Source organism: Puma concolor, chromosome F2 (assembly GCF_028749965.1).
Source record: "Puma concolor isolate L17-30 chromosome F2, mPumCon1.1.hap2, whole genome shotgun sequence".
In the NCBI taxonomy this organism is placed as follows: Eukaryota; Metazoa; Chordata; class Mammalia; order Carnivora; family Felidae; genus Puma; species Puma concolor.
Genome location: NC_141684.1, coordinates 17,119,761 through 17,126,258, shown reverse-complemented (window position 1 = coordinate 17,126,258; position 6,498 = coordinate 17,119,761).

Below are 6,498 nucleotides of genomic sequence, written 5' to 3'. Positions count from 1 at the left end.
CCCCGCCCCGGCCGGCTCGGAAGCCCCGCCCTCTGTCAGCAGAAGCCTCGCCTCCTCCAGGTCTCGAAGCGGCCCCGCCCCTTGCGGGCGGTAGCTCCACCCACCAACAGAAGTCTTGTCTTTACTCAGGTCAGTCCCCGCCTTCTGTCACTTGTGGCCCTGCCCTCCGGGCGCTCTGCCTTGCTAATGTCACCGCCGGATCCTAAGAAACGCCCCTTGTCATCTTAAGCCCCATCTCCTGGTGGCAGTGCATCCAAGCCCCGCCCCTTCATCGGAATCCCCGCCCACTGTCAAAAGAAGCCCCGCCTTGCTGAGACCAGTCTGGATTCCAGCCCGAAACCCCACTTTCTGTCAACCGCCGGCCCGCCTCTTCTCGCCTGCGGGTGCCTACCCCAGCACAAACCGCAGCTCCACCCGCTGACACCGAAAGTTCAGTTCAGCCTCACTTCGAACTGCAGTTGAAGACGGAACCACCCTTTGCTTCCCAAAGTCCTCCTTTCCCCCCATGCCTGCCCCTTCCCCCCTCTCCCCCCACCCGCCGCCCCGCTCACGAGCCTCTCCGCTGAAGGGCTTTCTTTTAAAGATATGGTCTTCACCGGACAGCTTCAATGGGAGCTAGTCCCGAAGAAGATGCCAGCCAAGGACCCAGGCTTTGGGGAAAACTGGACGGCGTCACCGCCCCTCCTCACCTCCGCTTCCCTTCCCCCCACCCCCACATCCTTTTTAAAATTATGAAACGTGCAAACCAAAGCGGAGAGAAACGTCTCACTCTCCAAGCTGCTCTGCACAGATTCATGGGCCTGGACGCTCAACCCTCTGTGCTTTGACAGTAGTACTCCACTGAGCCACATTATTCCTAAAATGTGCAGTTGCTTAAAGTACAACACTGATTGTTGAAATCGATATACAGCAGTTTCTTTTTATTTATATGTTTTGTCTTAGAATCCTAGCACTTGGGGGGGGGGGCGCCTGGGTGGCGCAGTCGGTTAAGCGTCCGACTTCAGCCAGGTCACGATCTTGCGGTCCGTGAGTTCGAGCCCCGCGTCAGGCTCTGGGCTGATGGCTCAGAGCCTGGAGCCTGTTTCCGACTCTCTGTCTCCCTCTCTCTCTGACCCTCCCCCATTCATGCTCTGTCTCTCCCTGTCCCAAAAATAAATAAACGTTGAAAAAAAAAATTAAAAAAAAAAAAAAAAAGAATCCTAGCACTTGGGGAAACAGAAGCAAGTAAAGCTTAATGATCTTATAAACAGAGGTACTCAACCCTACCATACTCAATATCCTGTATTTACAACAAAAATGTACCACCACTTTGCTCTCCTGGAATTAAATTCGCAGATAATGTAAACTACACAAATAAGTTGAATAAACCAGTGTATGTTATAAAGGTGGAAAAAGAGAAAGTAGTTTATTCTAAAATACTATACTAATATCCATAAAAATAATATGTGTTGCACTATGTAAATACTTTAGCCCCAGTGAGAACTACGGAACAAAAACTGCCCCCACAAAATCTCAAGACGCCCCCTAGGGGGCAGTACTGTGCCCACTGAGAAACTGCTTAGGACTTCTTTCTGAGGAAAGGAAATGCTTGAGCTACAGAAATTCATTCTTTTGTTCATACATTAAACAGCTAGGTTTTTGAGCACCAGCATATGCCAGGCACTGTGGGAGATGAAAACTGAGTCCGGCAATATTTTTGTCTTCAAGAAGATTACAGTCTAGTAACCCAGCAAAAAACATGAGCATGAAAACATCAACCAAGGTGAGAAGTGAGAAGAGATCAAGGTGGGATTCAAAAAGAGATCCCTTTAAGGGTACGGGCTGATGAACAGAAATCTCACCTTCGCTATCTTCCTCTCTTCTCTTTTCCTCTTTCTCCTTCTCCCTTCTCTCCCTCCTTCCCTTCCTTCCTTTTCTCCTCCTCCTCATCTTCTTTAGCATCAGTTTATAGAGTCACCTCCTTCTCACTAGAAGCTGTCTGCCTGGTTCGCTGCCCAGTGCCAGCAGCCCAGAGTCCTCTCAGTTTAGGGCCATGCCCACAGGGCAATTCTGTCCAGGAAAACAACTTCAATAGCACGGTGCTTAGAACAGTGTCCTTGGCTGAATTGCTGCCAATTATTTGGTATCCTTGAACAAAGCAAGACTGTTATCACCCTCAAACACACACACACACACACACACACACACACACACACACACACACACACACACACAAACTGGTTACAGACCTAAGCAATATGAATATATGTTTAACATAGCAGATTGTGCCAGCCCACATAAATCTGTTTAGAGATCATGCTCAGAGTAACTTGTTTTTATTAAAATAAACTCATTTGTAAAAATTGTAAATATGACTGATTTCAACAGCTGTGTGGCTCCAGAAGTAAGTTTTTAGCCATGGATTGGCACAGTTAGAAGAGTCTAGATTTTTTTATGCATATGTTTTGCAGTTTGTCACACACAGTCTGCTATGGCAAAACTTCAGTACTGCTAGAGATGAAAAGTTGTCCAGCAGGTTTTAAAAAGCACAGCACTTTTGCTATTCAGAGTCTCTTCCATATTTGGAACAGTGAAAAAAATATTTGTAGGAAATGAAGAGCTTTGAATCAAAAGTTCTCAGCACTGGTGTCATCTGAAGAGGAATAGGCTTCCAACAGCACTTTTGGTAGTAGTTTCCTTCTGTTATTATTTTTCTCCTTTTTCTTCTTTTGGTGAGCAAGTCTTCTAAAAAACATATCATGAAAACAGATCAGCCTAAAAGACATCAAACGAAGACGCTTTAAGCTTTTAATTACAGGTAGGTGAACTCAAGAATTTTGCCCTAGTGAAATGCTCCCACAATTCTCTCCAATGGCTAGTTCAGAAGGTAAACAAAAACGTCCTTGCTAAAGCTAGCTCAGACTTAACAAACTTCCTTTCTTTTTTTAATGTTTGTTTTTGAGAGAGACAGAGCATGAGTGGGGGAGGGGCAAAGAGAGAGGGAGACACAGAATCCGAAGGAGGCTTCAGGCTCTGAGCTGTCAGCACAGAGTCTGGCAAGGGCTCGAGCCCATGAACTGGGAGATCATGACCTGAGCCGAAGTCAGACGCTTAACCGACTGAGCCACCCAGGCGCCCAAGACTTAACAAACTTTTAAAGTTAATTTAGGGTCAAGTCATTTCTTATTCCTCTCAATGCTTGCTTTGTAAAAACGGGAATGTTGTTGATAATAACAACAGTAAAAACAAGGTAGTATTCTTAATAATGCCCTCCCCATTCCACTCCTCCCCGGTTTCTGTATCTAGCATAAGACTGCATGTAGGACTATGGGACCACAGATGCAAAACAAGAAAAGCAGGAAAAACTGACTTTCCAGTATTTATTCAAGGAATAACATGCTGTTACACTTTAGTGGCTCTGTCAATGCTATCTCTGAAAAAAAAAAAAAATGGTGCCAGTGTTATCTTTTTTTGACCTAAAGTCTTAGGACACAAGTAACTCTAGAGGAACACCCAACTAAAAACCTACAGTGGGAAGATGCAACCCTTCACTGGTTTTCAAAGACTTAGTGGAGGAGTCTAGGGCGGTGGTTCCTAAACTTTAATGGGCGTGAAGATTCCCCGGGAACTTTAAAATGTAGCTTCTCTTGGGGCGTCTGGGTGGCGCAGTCGGTTAAGCGTCCGACTTCAGCCAGGTCACGATCTCGCGGTCCGTGAGTTCGAGCCCCGCGTCGGGCCCTGGGCTGATGGCTCGGAGCCTGGAGCCTGTTTCCGATTCTGTGTCTCCCTCTCTCTCTGCCCCTCCCCCGTTCATGCTCTGTCTCTCTCTGTCCCAAAAATAAATAAACGTTGAAAAAAAAATTTTTTTTAATGTAGCTTCTCAGGGGCACCTGGGTGGCTCAGTTGTTTGAGTGACTGACTCTTGATTTCAGCTCTAGTCATGATCCCAGAGTCATGGGATTGAGCCCCACATCAGGCTCTGTGCTGAGTGTAGAACCTGCTTAAGATTCTCTCTCCCTCTGCCCTTCTCCCCAACTCACCCACTCTCTCTCTCTATAAGTAAGTAAATAAATAAATACATACATACATACATACATACATACATACATACATACATACGATACAATATAATACAATACAATACAATACAATGTAGCTTCTCAGACTCTGCTCCTGGGTGAGTCTAATTCAGTCGGTCTGGGGTGAGGTAATGAATCTACCTTTGGCAGGCAGCTGGTGACCCTCACCTAGGTGACCCGTAGGCTTCACTTTGAGAAATAGTGATCTAGCAAAATGCTTATAATTGAGGAAAAACTTATTGCATTCTTGTAGAACTAAGGGTTATAAACTGCCAAGTCATTATCTCTAAGAAGAGATATTCTAAAGCTGTCAGCTGGTCGGACATCAGCGCCGGAAGGGAAATTCTACTTCGGTCTTCAAGAACCTTTAAATCCATTACAGACGTCCATCTTCCAGGCAAACTCATGCGACTCAGTAAACCCTGGGCACTTTAGATAGACTATTTCACCTTCCTGGTGTCTCTGTGAAGTAGTTGGTATTGCTTGAAGTTAACATAATGAGGATGCCAAGGTTTGGAGAGGTTAAGCTGCCAGTCGGTTGCCCAGTTACCTACAAGGTAAAGGGTTTTGAACCCACCTTGACCCTTCCTAAAATCTAATGAAGATGCTCCATAAACCCTTTCTCAGAAAGAGGGTATTGCATTAGCCAGGCTACAGTGTGCACAGAATTTGAAAGCCTTCCCTCGTGTTGAAGTCAGACAGTCTTCTTTCTGTTCAAGTCCCAAATCCTCTGCATCTGCAACTGTTGCTTCATAACAGACCACACAAACTTAGCGGCTTGAAAGCCCAAGCAGTTATTTAGCCCATACGTCTGTGGGTCAGCTGGGTGGTTCTGCTGATCTGGGCCAGGTTTGGCTGATCTTGACTGGCCTCACTCACGCATCGTGGTCAGCAGGTGGGTCGTCTGGAGGCTGCCTGGTCCAGGATAGACTCATTCATGTAGCTGGAAGTTGGCTGATGGTCAGTGGATCATCTAGGTGCTGGCCATCTAGGATGGCCTCAGTCAATACCTCCAGTGGGTGTGTGGCTATTGATCATAGGGGTGACTGAGCCACATGTGTGTCATCTTCCAGGAGAAAATAGCCTGGATTCCTTCACATGCAAAAAGTTATAAGAAACTGAGAAGCAGTGTTTGAGACTTCTTAAGGCTAGCCTCAGAACTGACACACTGTCATTTCTGCCATAGTCTACTAGTCAAAGCATCACAGGGCCAGCCCAGATTCCACCTCTTGAGGGGAACAGATGCAAAGTCACACTGCAAAGCCTGAAGATACAGGAGGGGCCAACAGTCGTGGCCATTTTTATAATCGATTTACCACAATAACTATATGACTCAAGGCACGTTTCTCAACTTCTATTTCTACTCATCTGCAAAATGAAGATATTACAATTGTTGTGCCCTATCTCAAAGGGTTGATAGCTCACGCAAGAGGCCTGGCTTACGTTAATTTTTCAGACAATATTGGCCACGAGAATGCTGATGCTGTCCTCTGGGGGCTTTCTAGCCTGAAAGTCTTATGAGTCTGCATGGCAGAGAGAGTAGGCTGATTTTTTGATGACCTCGCAGGGCAGGACTTTGGACCTGATTTTTTCTGTTGATTTCATGCTGCCCCACTTAGTACTCTTCTGGTTGTGGTACAGAAACCCATTCAAGCTAGCTCAATTAAAGAAGCCAAAGCTCCCGTTTGTCCCCTGCATGTTCACTCCATCTTTTCCTCCCTCGACTCTCCTTTTAAGACTCCTCTAGAACATGCCTCAGCCAAGTAGCCTCAGCCCTGGAATCCGATATGACTGTTCAGCTTTGTTCATTAGAGCTCAATGGCCTGGTTCTCAGTGTCCCGATTCCAAAATCTAAAGAGAGAAACTGCTTGGTCCAGCACTTCTCTTCGCAAAAGGTCAGTTTAGTCTACTCTGCCCTGGCAGGAGGGGTGGGCAGTCTTGGGGAGAAGGGGCAGCTTTATGTGGGCAGCAGAGGCTGTGAGCAAGAGCAGTTCCTTCAGGAGATGGCTGTGAGCCAGCAGACACAGTGATTCACGTTTCCTGGACACAGGCAGCCTTCTCGAGTATTTTCAATTACCTTCCCATCAAACAGCTGAAGTACACAATTTCAAGGACTTGATAAAAATCCATGTCCTCTCTGAATAGCTCTTAATAAAGTGGAGGTGGGTGGCTCTTTCTCCCACTCACTCACCAAAAACCTACCACGTGCTTTCGCTGTAAGCAGAGGTGTATTCCATTTTTTAGGGCTGCTGTAACAAAGTACCACAGACTAGGTAGCTTAAACAACAGAAATTTATTTTTTCTCACAGTTGCAGAGGCCATAAATCTGGAGGCCAAGGTGTCAGCAGGATTAGTTTCTTCTGAAGGTTTTAAGAGAGAGAGATGTTTCATGGTGGGTTTTTTTTTTTTATGTTTATTTTTGAGAGAAAGTGTGAATGGG